This window comes from Dromaius novaehollandiae, chromosome 2 (genome assembly GCF_036370855.1).
Source record: "Dromaius novaehollandiae isolate bDroNov1 chromosome 2, bDroNov1.hap1, whole genome shotgun sequence".
Classification (NCBI taxonomy): domain Eukaryota; kingdom Metazoa; phylum Chordata; class Aves; order Casuariiformes; family Dromaiidae; genus Dromaius; species Dromaius novaehollandiae.
The window spans coordinates 30,037,382-30,055,428 of record NC_088099.1 but is presented as its reverse complement, the minus strand read 5'-3'; positions in this window follow the sequence as shown (position 1 = coordinate 30,055,428).

Below are 18,047 nucleotides of genomic sequence, written 5' to 3'. Positions count from 1 at the left end.
TTTCCTGGGTGGATATCTTCTCTAGAAAACATCCTCATGATAAAATAAAGCTTAACAAATCTCATTACTCAGGTTTATGAAGTCACTTGCCTCTTCTGTAATTCAAAGGGATTAAATCACTCCCACAAATTAAAAATAGGAAGATCAGCTGATTAGAGCAGGGCTTCTGTGTGCTATTTGAATCAAGCAGACAAAAGAGTAAGCAGAAGCAATGAAGAAATCACATTCAAGTACTGTAACAAATAAAAGGATATTTTAAATTTCAGGCTTTAATCTCATCTCAAGATCTTGTTGATTACAAAGAAAAAGACTGTACAAGCTTCATTCTAATGGTTTATGACATTACCAAAATCTTTTGATAGCCATATAATTCACAATTGCCTGTTTCATTGTGTTGTAGACAGAGAAGGAAGCCTAGGGGAAAATGGCTAATAAAAGGAAGGTGTTTCCATCCTTGTTACATGTCTATACTTGATTTTTTTAATAAACAAAAAAGATACTAGATGTGTACATTATGGTCTTACATAGCCTTTTTTTGTTGTTGGAAAAGCAAGAAATCTTAACATACTACTTCAGGTATAGAAAGAGAAACAGGAAGGAGGAGGGATAGCGAAAAATTAAACGACAGATACTGCTCTACTACGGTCACTGCAGCTAGTGTGGGCATGTATGAGCTATCTTTAAACTACCAAGCTTAGATATTGTTAGAGAAAGAGCAAAAACAACACAGTCCTCCAGGCAAGCTGCAAACTCTTCATAAAAGTTTGGTGCATATTTGACAGTTGGCATATACTGAGCTCCACACTGCCACAACCAGAGTGCTGTCATGTACAGGGCTATAATAGATGATCATATGTGCTGGCAGAACAGATCAAATGTCAGTCCTTGGTTTATCTTGAAAGTTAGGACACAAAGTCCATGTATGAAACGTGCAAAAAAATAAGTGCAATTAATAAAAAGGGTTTCACTCCTCAGTCAGCCACATCAGCATTAATTAGATTCTCCCATGATGGCTCTTTTCCAAAATCTTTTGGAGATGCTTTTGCATCAGGCTTCACTCCTGAGAAAACTCTATAGCGTACAACAGTAGGGGTGAAGCAACAGAGAAAAGGGGCAAACTTCCCATGCTCACATATTGTAGAGTCAGGAATCTTAAGAAAGGCCTATATAATTGTTTTTTGCATAGTAGCTTGCATATGTGTTATTCCAACTAAAAAAAATGGATCTGCTATGATTTCCTGAAAAAACAAAAACTAGGAAATTTTGAGCAGAGTTAGGATACCCTGTCCTGAACTACATACATGGCAAAAGCCATAATTTTCATAATCACAAACCATAAAATGGAAGACACGACACGAATTGTGTTCTTAGAATCAAGATGTATGTCTTTTGTAACTTGCAGCCACCAGAGTGTAACTTGACCCCAAGGAACACACTTGAACAGGTCTAACACTCCATCCAGTGCCGGGCGTTGTGTGATAACACTTGGAAGTAGATACAGATACTGCAGAGCTAAGTGGAACACATCTGCATTATCTTCCAGAGCATGTAACTGTATTAAGTAAGGAGGACTAAAGCATGAGTATCCTGTTTCTGTTAATTTTAAGAAAAGAATGAGGTTTATATCAATTCAAGACAGATATTATATGAATTCTTTTTTTTTGTTGCAAAGCAAGAGTCCTAGACCATGTAACACTCAGAAGAATTCAAAGTGAGGGGCAATTTTAGAACCATACTGAGCCATTTTATTCATTTAGCAAAAAAAGGAGCTTGTGGGTTCTGCACATGAAATAAGCCCAACACTCGCTTTCCTGACAAATGTAGTATTCTGTGTACAGTGCACACAGAGCATCATAAAACTGCATTCAGAAATAAAAATGCCTCTTTGAGCCACCTTCAGATCTGATGTGACCTGATGCTAATTTATTTCAGCGAGTGCTATCTCGTAGTTGTGCCAAGACCTGTTATGGCCAGTCTGAGGTAAAAGGAAATCTGCTGTGTGCACGGGCTGTAATGGTTGATGCCATGGCTGGGATGCAGAAACTAGGCACAGGCAAGAAGGAAACTGATGTCACCAACTCACACCCAGAACAGCCTATTTTTTGAAAGGTAACACATTTTAAATAATGTAAATACTACATACAGATCAGAGGGCCAGTTTCAGTGGGGTGGCTTACCAATCATCTGTCTTTGAGGAGAAATGAAACAGCAGTAAGGAGTGAACTAAATTCCTCAGGACAGTGTTATCCATATAAACCAGAAGGCACTTCTGTCCTATGTCAGCTCTGCCATGATCTCAGAGGCAGAAATGAAACACTCCTAAGGCCCCCTTGTCTATTTATACATTGTTGGTTAAGAAACGAGACTATGACAATCACTGTTATTATGATAACTGGAAACGGTTTTAATCCGTAGGCCCCCATGCAGAAAGCAAAGTGTCCATTTACTTCCAACGGACACACATTTAACCGTAGTTAGAATCTGGCTTGCTTCATCTGGGTTTCATATAGCTTTCAGAGCACTGAATTAGATCATCAGCTACAAGCAGGCAACATATGCAACAAGCTGGTCTTACAAATTCAAGTTTAAGACCAACAAACAGATAATAGTGACACAATACAGTCTGAATATGTAATATCTGTAACTTTTTTTTTTAGTTATTTCCCTAGCCACTCACTTCTAGTAGGAAAAAGTTTAGTTTGTGACAAAGCATCTTTTGGAGATCAAAGGTGATAAACAAATATAAGCACCTCTCTGGAGAAGAATTATGCTAAGTAACTCACTTCTTTTGGCATATTCAGCTTTTACATAACTTTCAAAAGTCCTTATTGTTAGATTAAACAAAACAGTATGCATCTAGACAATAAAATGTACAGAGAGGTCAAGTCACTGCCTGTGTGTTGCTCAGAGTTACCTAGTACACTAATGAGAGCCAGGATCTGAACTTCTGTCTCTTGCATCCAGTGCACATGGAGTATATTTCATGTTTTGAGATTGAGAACAAGCCAATGATTGAAAATTGTTACAGGAGAAAAACAAATGGAAGTCCCACCTTTTCACAAGGAGAAAAGCCCATCTTTGTTGCTGAAACATTGTAACCTCTGCTTCTTAAGAACTAGAAAGACTGCTTCCTCCAAGGAAGACACACATTAAAAGCACCGGTTGCTTCTGCTGGTAGGGCTGAGGAGACACTAGGACAGGACTACTTGTGAAAGGTTCTCAGAGAATGTGGTAATTAATGAGTATAGCACAACCTTTATTCTGAAGCAGAGTTTTGACATATATACCTACAAAACTTTTGCAATATGACTGGTATATTAATGAAAAAAGAAATTGGAGTTTCTGGTATAGACATGGCAAGACAAATGACAGAACAGGAGAACTTTCAATCAACAGAGCCTTCACCTGTTTTCAGACACATTTTTACTTTGGCAAAGATATTCATAACTGAATAGCTGAACTGGAGCCTATATGCTGCTATTCCATTTCCCCATCAAACAGTCTGGGAAAAGCTATATTAGATATTAGGACCATGTGAACTGATCTTTGGCAAACAGCAATTCACACAGTATTTTTAAGAATTCTTTCTAGAAAGAAAATTGGAGGACAGCTTATAGTCCGTTGAAAACTAACAATTACAACCTGAAAGAAATGGTTCAAAGTCCTGCATCTTTCAGTTATATAGATTCTTTTTGATAAGGTGTTCTAGGATCAGGCTGCCCAAGCAGGAAAAAAGATTCATTATTTCCAAGAATATGTTTCTACTTCAATATTTGGCACTGATTTTCTCCTGGGATGCCCTCCATTCAGACATTCAAGATATTCTTTGCTAAGACATCCTTTCTCTTGAGGTCTCTTTGTATTTCACAGGTAGAGAAATGCAGACTGCGTTTGCTCATTCAACCAGTTGTATTCAAAATAGTAGAGATGACAATGCTGCATGGCGGAGAGGGGAGGGGAGTACAGAAGAATATAAATACAAAGGCTCATTCCACAGTCATATCAGGAAGAAAGGAGCCAAACAATTCACTAAATAAAAGGCTGGCCAGTAATGCAACTGAAATAAATTGAAACGAACTTCCACCCTTGTTTTAGAAAAGATGCCAGTACCGTTTTACAAGTATAGGAAAGATCTGACAGGTATATAATCCTAAAATGTATAAACATGCACACTGGTAAAAATTAAACGAAGAGCAAATGCATCATTTTAACATGTTCTTTTAGTGCCTACTTATGTAAAGCAATACATAGTGGTATATAACAAATTTAGACATAAGGATGCCATAAAATTATATACTTCACAACCAACTCTGGTCCATTAAGACCGGTCACATTCCATCTTGAATCATAACTGACTTAAAACAGTTAATGTCAGGAGCAACATAAAACCAAAATACGCAAGTTTACATCATCTGTGTTGCATCCTGCACATCACCTATTTCTACAGGTTTGCCTACACATAGTTTAAGTACCAGTTTAGCAGTTCAGACGTAGAAAAACTAATACAATCACTGAAATAGATTCTGTTACCACTGTATTTAAAGTGCTCAGATCAGTAGCTCAAATCAGTGTGCTTTATTCCCTTTTAAAATGGGGCTACTTATATTGACACAGATAATTCTTCTCGATCATGTAGCTATTTGATTCATCCTCAAAGGTTAAACGCTGTAGTTCAGAGCTTTTCAATTAATGAAGTCCCCTAACATAAACCAGCCCACTGCAGAAAAATTAAGTATCTTGGATTACTTCTGATTTTTCAAGATCATGCTTTAAGGCCAGATGCCTTTTATTAAAGCATTTGAACATCAAAAGACATCACTGCTGTTATTTTTGACCCTTCTCCATAAATCCTTTAATATATTTTTAGTCCTAGTCCCTTGTTACTCAGTTTATTTACAGTGACAGAGTGGCAATAAGGCTTTTTCTCCTTTCTGGATGCTTTGTTTTCCTTTCAGATGTCAAACAAACACATTCCTGAGTATTCTTAGTACTAGACTGAAAGTCATAAATATTGTGTCACTAGTTTTCAAGCAGAGACCTTTATTGATATCAAACGCAATTTTTTTACTTAACAGGTCTAGCCCTGAATATCTTCCACGCTTTACTGCTTCCATTTTTTCAGAGGCTAGTTTTAAGAATCCAGTGCAGTAATGGAACTTCAGGTATCCAAAATGGTACTCTCTTTTCTTTTGCAAAGACAATGGAAGTTTGTTGGAAGAAATACATGTTTCTGACCCAGCACAGAATCATTAGAAAAATCTCACATTTTTAATTTTGTTACTCTGAGGCTTTTTTCAGTATTCTAATTCTCACAACAATAAAAGTCAGATACTAATTAGTTTTGTAATAAGACAGGCTATCAAAAAAAAGGAGAGAGCTAATTAGTATTTTCTCCCTTGCCAGTCCAAAGAAAACCCCAATTCAATAAGAAGGTTACCACAGAATGGTAAATAACAGGGCTGCATTCAGGGTTTTGCCAGAATCTGCTCAGCACTACAAAAAATATAAAGCTATTTTTACATGAATGAATTATAAACTCATACATTCCCACCCATTTGGAACAAGTGATCTATTTATAGATGAGATTTTTGAAGTTTTGCAACACAGAATTCAGTTCTTTGGTTTAGAAAGTACTTGGTGATTTGTATGCTGAAATGCCGTAGTTTCTGCCCCAGGACAATGTAACTGCTAGTGGTCTCTTTCACAGGCTCCTCTTCACTGTGCACTGCTCCAGAATATTATGTACAACCTCTTGGTGTAAAGAATGGACTGAAGCTTTCACTTGTTTTCTCTTTTGCAATGTCTGCCCATCTGCTTTCTTCTGTGTTCTCTAAAGACTAGAAGCATATGGACCACAGTGGCCTGGAAACCCAATGGGATAATTTTAAGAGACATTGTCTATGATACAGAGTCTGGAAGTTAACCTAGTTTGATAGCAGTCCCACCTGGAGGGGTTTGATTTATAAACAAACATAAGAATGGACAGATTTTCCACCTGATCCTTGCTACTATACAGAACAACAGTGAAAAAGAAGATAGACAAATATGGTGACAACATAGGACAGCAACAGCCAAGACTCCTGTGCTAGCAAAGAGCCCTTTCTCCATCCCCTGCAGCAAGGACTAACTGGAAAGCAAAAAAACATAAAGTTAGCTTATTTTCACAATCCTTTCTTTTTTCTTTTTTAAGATTTTTGTAGTGGTGGCTGAGTTGTCAACATAAAATGGATCTGATGGTCTGTGTCCAGTTAGTTTCTAGTACTCATCTCATTATTACAATGTCCATATTTAATACTAATGGAGAACCTCATTTGCTCTCTCAGAAGATAGAGATGAACTGAATGGGCATGGTGGATGCACTGCTGTCCAAATCGTGGTGCATCTTGCTCAGACATAGAGGGTTAAGGTGGTCTCTAGGGTTGGGGTCTGAAAATTTTTTCAGGGCAGATTGGCAGGGACTGACTGGAAGGTTTTGATCTCCATCCATAGAGTGAAGAATTGTCTACTTTGTAGGATCTTCTAGACTTCTGTAGGGGACAAATTCCCCTGATACCTTAGAGTCTGAGCACACTGGTGATGCTCCTGATCTCTTCTGCTCTCTTCCTGTGGTGTGGTGGGCTTTTGTGGTTCTGGCCTTTGTACTATAGCCTTTTAAGTTATTACAAGTTTTGGAGAACTGTTCTGTGGCTCCTGGAATGTACACAGAGTAGCAATTTCTGTAGACTTGTGTGTACTAAACATTTATCACGGGGCTGCCTGCTATTGCAAAGGACTAAATTTGATGGCTCAGGTGCTTCTTTCCAGATCTCTGTTCCCTTCCAGTCGATGCATTAGCCAACTTAATGGGCAGCTCCCAGGAAGCATGCTCTGAATCTGCCCTGGCCAGCCAGTGAAAAGAAAAGTAGAAAACCTCCAGAGCCATCAGCACAGCATAAAGCTCACTATTGCTGTTAAAATAAATAACAAAAGCAGAGATTTCTCAGTCTAACTGCAGATGCTGCTGTTTCCTCCATCTCCTTTCTCACCCCAGGGAATCAAACTTCGCACTGCAGATGTTTTCACAATATATCCTCCCCCCTAGATGCCTGATGTATTAACACCAGACAAAAAACAGTTTTTCCATCTACTTCCCTTGCTGATTGTAATCCTTGGTCTGCAGATTTTAGTCCGTGCCTCCTGAAATTTGTCATCCCATTTTAAGCATTTTTTATTCACAAACAACATATTGTCATTGGCAGCTATGCAGTTTCAGTGGCAATAGTAAAGAGTGGTAGTGAGAACAAACGGTTTAACACCTGTGTTATCTAGATCCTCCCCTGAAGTAGTTTGGAAGTTACAAGGTTAAAATGCTGTTCCCGTACAAGTCAAAAGGATGAACTACTATTAACTATAACAGAGTGTGATTCTCAGCCATGGTGACTAAAGCTTGGAGTAAAGCACGTTATACTGAAAGCTCATTCTATGACTGCCATTAGAGGACCTGAATCAATTAGTGAGGTATTTGAAGGAAAATACGAAGACGTAAGTACATCCACATCTATGTGCATACACACACACCCACCTTCACCCTTTCTCCTTCTCCAATCCATCAATATACCTGACCCACTTTTTAAATCTCTGTTGTTACAGATGTTGCTGATGCAGAGCCTATTTCGGCTTAGTGGGAATATACATTTATCAGAAAAATAATGCAGTGCAGCAGTGTCTTCTTCTGTCAGGAGCAGCTGGAATTATTGCTTACTTGGTCACCCCAAGGCATTCATAATTGGGAGGCAGGAGATGTGTGTGCCAAGAGAGGCTGTAAAAGATGCATTTTATGCCAAAAGCAGGTTGGGAATGTCTTTGTAAGTACAGCAAATGGTTTCATTTATACTTTAATGAAGGCAATTTTCTTGGATTTCATTTTCGCGGTTTGCATAGAAGCATTTGATCTGGTGCTAAAGATTCAAGTAACATATATTTATGATGGTGCAGTAACCAGAAACTGTTACTTCTGTCTGAAACAAAATCATAATTCCATGCTAAAGAAATATTTCACACAACAGCCCACATTTCTGAGTATTCAGATATGAATCTGAGGATTTAGCTTCACAGTGAAGTTACATTCACTTAAGTAAAAGTATGATTTTCACTTCACTTAGAATCATTTAGAATTTAAGTTAATTTAAATTAATTTAAACACAATGATGTGTGTTAGTTTAAACCCTGCTCACAGAGTTTAAAACAAAATCACATTACCTCCCAGTACACCTGATAGCTTGCAAACCAGAAAAGGAAAGTTTCCACTAAGATGCCAGACTGTGAATGGGAATGGCCGAGGCATAGGTACCTATTTCTTTCTGCAGGCTATCCTACAGGAATAGTAACTGCTGGCAGTGGGAGGGTAGCAAACAGCAATGGGACTATAACATTTTAAACCTGTGCAGCTGTTTTCTTAGTGACTTACTTGGCTTTAATTGCAAACACACAGTTTTATCAGCTTCACCAGAATGGTGACATCTTGTTAATACTTGTCACACTCTCTTGCCTGGCCATACTCTAAGTAGAGCTACCAGTGATGAAGGGAAATTAGCAGCCTAGCTCCAGACCAAGATGACACACAGGCAAGGTTGCCTCTCTTTACTCGCTGGCCTGTACAGCCCACAGCATCCAGCCCAGGTCTGTGGCCAGGACTATGGCTGTGGTTTCCCGGTAGGGCTCCCTGCTTTCATCTTCTCTCTTCAAGAGCAGCCGAAGTAGATGGATATTTTTGTCTCTGAACACAGCTCTTGTGGAGCCTCCTCCCCTGTCAGAAGGGCATATTTCTAAGCTATATAGGCTCTGTGTATGGATGGAGAATAGAAGGGGCACGTTTGCTATCTGGCTGAGGAGGCCCAGGTCAAAGCAAAACCGGAAATGAATTTCAGCACTGTCCTCATGCATTTGGCAACCCTCTTTGGCCATCTCTGCGAACAACTCAGGTGAGAATTGTAAGTGTTACAAAAGTCTTTATCTTGGCACATTGTAGATCACTGAATCCCAGTCTCTTTAATCTAGGCCTTACTTCAGTCAACTAAGAAGCCTATTGCAGCTCATCATAACCAGTAGCTTTTAGGCAGTATTGCTTAACAGAGGGCTCTGTAGAGCACAGGGCTAGCAGCTCTGCACCACCTGGATGTATGAGTTCGGGACAATAACACCCCAGGGGTCTGTGTGTATCCTCCATGACCTCAAATGCCTCTGTACAGCATTCAGAGATGTCCCTCTGCAAAGATCACATTGCAGGATTAGGGCCAAAGACATTCATACACTAAACTGCATCTAGAGTGAGCTATTCTCTCCTCCTTTCTGGATAAATACAAGTTACCTGGAAATGATCAAATATTACTGAAGAAAACACCACCAGACTTCAACGATATTATCAACTTCATTGTTTATCAGAAAAAAAATATTACATGGAATTTTCCAGGGAAAAGTATGACCTGGAATTCCCAGATGCCTTTATCTATTAACATAAGTGAGAAGATTATTATTATTCTCCTGAAAATAGGGGAAAAAAATAAAATAACAGTCACTACTCCAAAGAAGAGAATGCTGATCCACTTTGACATTTACGACTTTCAGTTCAGAGACCTATCAAAACAGTATTATCCTGCCAAGATACAAAAAATCACCTGGATGAAAATCATCTAGGGAATGCTAATTAGGCCTATACGTCTCTGTCCATCCCTGACATGCCATGTGTTGAGCTTCTGCTTCTTTTCTCTCTAATTGAAAGTGAAAGAATGAAATTTCTCTGACATTTGTTGTTGGGCTGCACTGATCATTAAACAAATGGATGGGGTTACAAGAGATGCATTTTTTTAGGTCATCTTATAACTGAGCTGGAAAATGTGCATTTTTAGAAATGGAAAGGAAGCCTTGTGCCAAAGCACAGATTATGGCGACATGATCAGAATTGTACAGGACAGAGTACCTCAAGGCAATAGCCTAAAAGTACTTCACTCAGAGCAGTAATGTTCAAATGCAGAAGAAAACTATTTTGGTCCAAACAGAAATTACTGTGGATTGGAACCGGAGCAAAGGCACCATGTAGTCACCATTATTTTTCTTTGAGGAAGCAAGGGTTTTCCAAGCTTACCCTGCTTACACAGTCATAGTCACAGAATACAAAAGCAATCAAAAGCCACTGGAGTAAGTGGAGAGGGAGCGTATTCACACCACTTGTTTGCTAGGCTTTTCTATTGCTGGAAATCATTAGGCATTAACAGCAAAGGTTCTTTTCCTTGCTGTTCAGTATTGTTGGTAATTGCCATTGCTATAACCCTGCCATCACAGTGATGATCACTATAATGTGTAACAGTGGAAATCAGTGACTGTATCTATCCTGTAACCTAAGCAGGACCAGGATACTGACCTGAGTTCTGGACTGCGACCGTCAATGCCATTTAGGTGTTAGCATGCTCGCAGCACGGTTCTCACCCATGCTAACTCCCATTCTCCTAGATGCTACCTGGGCTCAGTTTGGGGGATGGAACAATCTCGGCAGTTGCTTGCTAGCCCATTTGGGCACAACCATAATGTTTTAACAGAAAAAGAGAATTTAGACATGTGAATGTGAGCTAGGCTACACCACTTGCCCAAAAGGCAGAGAATGTTGCCTGGCCCATTATATTTAATAGTAAAGACGTAGCACTGCCTCTACAGAGTCTTTACAGTGCTGTGCAGCAGAGGCATCAAAGCCAGACTTAAGGATAAATTCACACATCCACACTAATTACCACCCGGAAGGCCCTCCAATCAGGTTGTGTTTAATTCATTGGTAGTCAGAGAGGGAAGCAGACCTTGGATGCATCTCAGGCTTTGCAGTATGCTTACGTGTGTATATCTACCAGATGAAGGGCTCTGATGCTCTGTCCCACCTCCTTGAAACTCAAGTAATTTTAGTAATTTAAAATTGGTCAAAAAGAGTTATTTTTAAAAAGTTCTCTGAAAGAGAATAGACGTGTTTAGGAGTGATAGAACCAGATTTTTTTCCTATGATGAAAATCATCCTACACTACTCAGGAAATCTATAACAGTTCTACTGAAAGAGTTCATATTATCACTGCTTAGACCACCAAAATGACATTTTTTTGGAGAGGAAGGTAAAGAAGAATAACTGTTGTGATTTTGAAGTCATCAATGACCTCAGGTCAACTTTTTCCATGTTGTTTACTCTAACATGGACATTTTCTGTTCCAGCAGTCTATGACCAAGTGCAATGGAAGTGAGCATTTTGTTTTGTTTAAACAGTATAAGACAGCATCTACATTTTTGGTTTGATTCCTCAAAAATATTCTTCAGGAAATGTTCCCGGTATTGATTTTTTCATAATGTTATAACTGAATCAGGGATCTGCAAACCATTGTATATTGGTTTAACATTACCAGGTAAATGCAGTGCTGTGAAGTGGGCAAAATTTAAAGTTGCATGAAATATTAAAACAAAGCCAAGTGAAAAGCAAAGGTGCTAAGATGGGTATTTGGAAAAGGAAATGGAAAAAAATGAACATCAAGAGCAAGGTTTCACAGAAATCATATTTTCTGCAATATCAGTGACCTGTGCAGGTCAGAGTCTCTGCAAAACCAGAGGGCAAAGGATGAGAAAAGGCACAGACAGTTCTCCCAGACAGCTGAGCTGAAGACAGGTCTCAGGAAAGAAGAACGTATCTCTGCAAAGGCTAAAGGTCAAAGGAAAAAGGCAAAAGACCAAGTTCAGGTCTGTCTGCCAAGAGAATCCAAAAGAGCAAATTCCAAGTTCCAGAAGTACCAAGCAGGAGAGCAAGCAATACCAAGCAATATCCCTAAACAGAGATACCAGTTGAGGGCATATAAGGACATAGTACTCATCTGCTATGTGCACCTAGATGGAGAGGCCAAGCCTGTGAAGTTCAGAATCAAATTCCCAGAGTTCAATGTTTAGGGCATCAGTGCTCAGGCAAAATGGAAAAGAGACATGGTCATGAATCAAAGAGCCTGGATTTAAGTTCTGGCAGCTAACTGGAGGAACTCAGAGTGTCAGCAAATGTAGCTACAGACTCTGGACCTGAAAAAAATAAATCAAAAAAATTTTTTTGAAAGTTTGTATGTCAGACAAATGTGTACAAGATCAATTTGCTGGAGGGAAATAAAAATTATATTCTCTACAGCACAAATAAATAACAGCGATGTGCACAGGGATATTGGCAATATTCTCAATTCTGTGATTTTTGCAGCTGAAGCACTTGTTTTCTGTGTAATGTGCCTTCAGACTCCTTAACATCTGCCTAGTAAAGAATGTATTCACATAGCCTTCACTGAGGGAGATTGGTTTGGTGGTTTTTTTCTTCGTAATATGAGTCTTTGCAAGCTTCTCCTCTCCTGGTATGCAAGCCCCCACACCTTCAGTGTGTGATAGTGGACCTGGTAAGCCTATGACAAGGAGAGATCTCGCCAAAAGACTCCTGCTGAAAAACTTTTGAAAGTTCTTTCAAATACTGGATTTCATGAGAAGTCATATCCTGTGCTTCATAGCAGCACCATGGCCCCTCCCCTCCACAAACCCATGCAGCAAGCAGGACTAGTGGCAGATTGCAGATCAGGTTAGTCATAAGCACCCATCATCAGGTTCCACAAAGCAGGAGAATGGGCAGGGTGTTACACTGTGAATGGCTAAGACAAAGGTCAGGCAGGTGAGGAAAATGAGATGGGACTCCGTGGTAGAAACCTCATGATCAATCATGAGATTTAGCAGGTCTGTGATTTCCTTAACCTCAAATAAAAAGAACATGTTATTCTTTTAGGAGGAAAAGAGCTTGGGGCCCTTAATCTTAATAACAATAATCCTAATAACATCCTAAAAATAATCATAGTAACAACACACAATAACTGGAAGGTCAAAGAATTATTACCAGGTTTAGCTAAGGAAGCTCATTTAGGGTTTTAATTAATGACATCCAACCCCTGAAACAGTTTGGGCTTTCTTGAGCATATCTCAGAAAGTGTTCATTGTACCTCCCCATCCTAACCTGCAGGAAGGAAATTGGTGATAGTCACCACAGAGCCAAATATGCAAACACCAATATAAACAGCCTAAGCTGCCTTCATTGTATCCCTTATGTGTTTGTGGATATGAATACTGTGGGGATTAGTTCTTAGTTTCTCAGACCACTTGTCAAGCAGGAGACACTCACAATTAGGCATACGAAGAGGAAAAAATAGGACAAGAAGCTTCCTTGATGGAAAACATCTGATCAGATTTCTCCAGTATCAAAAGCATTATACAAACAGGACTTTCCGTATTCATCCTGTCAATAATTTACAATAAAATTAGCATATATTTAAATTTTTTTTACACACTGATGGACTAGAAAACTTTTGTGAAGCATTACACAATCAAGGGGGCAAACAGGTGTAAGATGCAAGAGATAAGGGATCAGGGATCAAGAGCAGGAGCTGGAACCAGTACACATAGAGGAGGGGCCTAATAACCAACTCAAAGTGACACTTGCTGAAGCTTCATAGCAGCAGAGAGCAGCATGAAGCTACCACTGAATGGAACTTGCTTTCTGACATCCAGCTGAAAAAGGAGACAGCTAATAGGACTGAAATGGGCTCTGTCACAGTTAAGGGTGCTCTCACTGGTGCTATAAATATTCTCTTGGGTTAACTGGTTTCCAGCAGTAAGTGCACAGATATGTCAGGAGAGAGATACTGCCTTTTTTTAGCAGGGTTTCAGAATTACAGTTTCAATGACTCGTTTTTTAGGGGGGCATATAAGTGCCAATCCATTTTGAAAAATTATGTTTTCACATGGCCTCCTTTGAAGCTCCGTGCTCATAGGTAGGACATCTTGACAAGTAGAAGACAATTACGATATTTACCAATGTGCAAAATGCACTGTTGCCTAGAAAAATGTATACTAACATTTTTGCTTTATGGTGTGTTGATAAAAAATGAAAAATATTACCAAGTGCTCAGCTAGCCCTATATACTTGTGAAGGGCAGTGGGCTCTGTTCTGCTTTCTTTTTCGTGGTATGCTCACAGCTCCCCAAGCAAAGCACACAGATGTTCTGTACTGCATGTTACATTCTCACCTACCTTGTACATTTGAATATACATTGCACTAAAGGTCATGTAGACTTCTATAGTGGCAAATACGAAAATAAAACTATTGTAAGGACTGTATAAAGAAAAATAACTCAAATGTGGAATTCTCTGACCTCCAGCAAAATGGGTTCTAGTATCCAAAGCAATGCGCTGGGGCTGTCTAAGTAAGCGCTGCTAGATTTTTCAAGTCTCACTGAATCATCAAACCTGCTTATGAAAGCATCTCATACAAAGCAAATTTCTCAGTGCAATCCAACACATTTTCATCCACTGCCCTGTTACAATCTGGAGTCCTACTAATTAAGCCTTGCAGATGAAAAAAAAATCCCTGCAGAAATTGTTCAGATTTTCTAAACTTTCTCCCAAATAGTTTTCTTCCTGAAACTTTTATAGCTGGCACCAGACATACACTGCTGTGGTTTTCTTGGTATGAGGTTGCAATGATAGTAGGCCATGCTGTTCAAGTGATAAAGCTACTAAGGACCAGATTCACAAAAAGGCTAAGGCATCTACATTTCACTTGTCTCCGTATTCACCACCCAACCCTGAAGCTGAGATACATAAAGTCTCTGCTGGCTGCCACCATCTCCAGTAAGCACATAAATCCTTAGGGACTCAAGTATCTAAAGTACTTCCCCAAGTTCTAAAGTACTTCTGGACATGCACACAGATACATAAATCTTAACAGCACTTGGCAACCAAATGCCAAGCCCCTCTGGGTCCCAGGAATTGGTGTTCCTGTTGGCTGGTGATCCACGTGGTGCTCTATCAGTATGCCTAAAGGAAGGGTGTTACCTCTCCTGCCCTTTTAAGCATATGTAACAGACAAACTAACTACTGCTAGTCCTTTTGTACAACATTCTAGTGGTAACACTAACAAATGAGGTCTAGAAAACACACATCAAAATTCATCTTCTGCCTGATCAGGTTCGAACTTGGCTCTCCAGAAAATTGCTCCAGAAAGCTGGGGCAGGAGTCCTCTCCATCTCTCTGGCTGAACCTGATTCATTGTGTATGGCAAATTACAAGCTTACTGGGTGAAGGAGCGAGAGAAGCTTGACTCTGGCCCCTAGTCATCAGGATTCTCCCTAGGGAGGTCTCTTTCACAGGTCATATAGAAGTGACTGCACATTTTGCAATAAAGAGTTACAGTAAACAGTGAGATCAACACTGATGAAGGGACAGGTGTCCCAGGACCCACAGGGGGGAGTCAATGAATACAAAGCACATCTTCACCCCTCAAATCTTTAATTGTTCTACACAAACCAGATGGAGGGGGTGTGAAGAATATACCTTCTCTTTCCCCCATCCCAGATCAGGGCAGTTTCATTAAGAAAGGGAAGTTAAATCCCACCAGGCAGAGCAGAACACTGCACCCCAGTGTCTCTCCATGCTGGTCCCAACCTCTGAGCTGTTGTGCCACCATATCTTTCTTTAAACAAAAAGGACTTACACCAGTTCAGGCTTAGGAAAAATACATACTGCAAGCTGAAGGGTGCCTGATACACATCAGTCTCTCACTGACACAATATACGGATTTGTATTCTTGCACTTGTACCCAGAGGCACTAAGAGTCTCAGAATGTGGTCAGCCAGCCACCCAGCAACCATTTTATAGGTGAGTAGGACACCTGCAGCGTTACTGTGCTGTACTGTTTAGACAGCCAGTTTCTGTTTGTTTTCCTTCAGAGAGAGAAATCTCTGAGTCATCACCATCTTTACTGCTTCTTTTTTGCTTACTTAGCCTCATTAAAAGGCTTAGACTGATCAGCAAGGGGCAGCAATTTAATTGGTGCATACTTTACACAAAAAGCTTCACCAATTTTCTTCCATTCTGACTCCTTTCATCTGGTATTCTTGCCTCTGCTGCCATATAAAGAAACACTGTGGCTTGAACTTCCCCATGTAGAACTTTTGTTCTTACAGCAGCAGTATTTATTAGTTGCCATCTCAAAAATGAAACATGTACACATTTTAATCCTTCCCATCAGCCTAACATCTCTATCTATAGTAGGCCTAAGATGCTTATCATCCTCTTGGCTAAGTAACTGCCTCTTACATGGAACAGAACATTAAATGCTCCTTAAATCTCATTACAGTCAGTGGAAGATGAGTCACTGAGTGGCAACTAGAATAGCCAAGGCATTGAAGTGTTTTTCACTGACTATTGCACAAAACTTATTGAAAAATTCAGGAGGAATGACACCAAGCAAGAGCCTATTGGCAAGGTCTATTTCTTTTCAAAATAAGATAATAATAGTGGCTGAGAGTGATGATCTAAAGATCCCAAACCATATATATGCTTGTACAGAAATGAATTGCAGTCATTTCTGAAATGCAAGCAATGCCACTGTGAGCAATGTTATGAAACACAAAAGACAACTCCTCTCATCCAGTCGAAGGATAGATTTGGCCAGGGGACATAAAAGGCAAGGTCTCTTCTATCTCAGCAAAAAACAAACAAACATAGACCATTTAATGGCTATGGGCAATGAAAGCCATTCCCTTTAGAAAGGAATTTAGCCTGATTCTCTTTCCCACCCTTTTATGGCACTGTTTGGTGCTGATCTGAAAGGGGAATACCATCTATCACCCTGCACAGCACTTCTTCATTTCAGAAGAAAATTATTTTCTTGCTAGTTTTCTATGTGAAGGCAGATGCCCTCCCTGGCCTGCCAATCTACCTATAAGCATCTTACAAGTCTGATGTGATACCAGTGTTTTCTAGCAGAGGATAGCAGCAAAGAATTGTTAATCTGTGGATTTGACTGTAGCTGGATACTTGCGTCTCTCAGATGAATGCTGAAGTTATTATTTTCCCCATCGCAGTGGGATCTTTGCCAGAGAGGTATCAAGGCATAAGGATGCTGCTATCAGGATTTCTACTCTTCCAAAGAGCATCTTAAAATTCTACAGCTATTGTTAAAAGAAACACTAATGAATAAGATTTAGCACAAAGTAACAGAGCAGGCTTTACATCTTCTGTTTATTGCATTTCATTTAGTGAACTTCCTTGCATGTGATTTAAGATGCTCCTTTCTACAGCAGCAACAAATATTTTGATTTCTAATAAAAAAAACCATGTTGATTATTCAGGTCAATGGATCCACACCAACCATGACATTGCTTGTGACAAGTGATGGGAACAGTGGATATATTTCACTAGAGATAGTAAATAGGGGGATAGATGAAAAACAGAGCCAACAGTGGAAGAGATTAATGAGAAACTAAATGATATACAAGTATGACCTCATTTGGCTGAGAATTAGATAAATTAATCTACAAAGAACAACACTCTAATGAAGCAGAAGAACAACTCTACAAGCATACCACAAACGGACCTGTGGGGAGGGGGAAAAGGAGAGGAAGAAAGCAAAGAAAGAAATGACAGCCTACACTTAAAATGTGCTTAGCAACCCAATGGAAATGGTAACAATTCAAGCAGAAGCTCTTAATGTTGTTTCCTGAGGGTGACAAGCAGGAAAGGGGAAGCTGCTATGCAGTAATCTCCATCTAAGATGGCTGATACAACTGTTCAAAAGTAGAGGACATCTTGTATGTGGGAAAGACTTATTATAAGACAACTGGAATATGCTACCCAAAACTAGCTAGCAGAAATTTAATTTTAAACATAATAGACTTGCAGGAGAGAGGAGAGTTGTAAATGCTGGAGGTGTAGGCTGGGAAGAGGTAAAGTTTGCTTATATTAAATAACATCATTTTAGGGATCTTCCAGAATACCCCTACCAGAATTCCCCTACAACGGAAACGCAAAAGCTAAGCAATTTTTCCTACTTCAGCAAACTTGCATATTCACAACATCAAAGTATTGATTCTGCACCAAGCAAAGTTAAGGTTTCGTATGCAAAGTAATACTTCTTATTAGGAACCTGTGAAAAAGTCACTGAGTAACAGGAGTTTAACAATGGAAATAGCAGA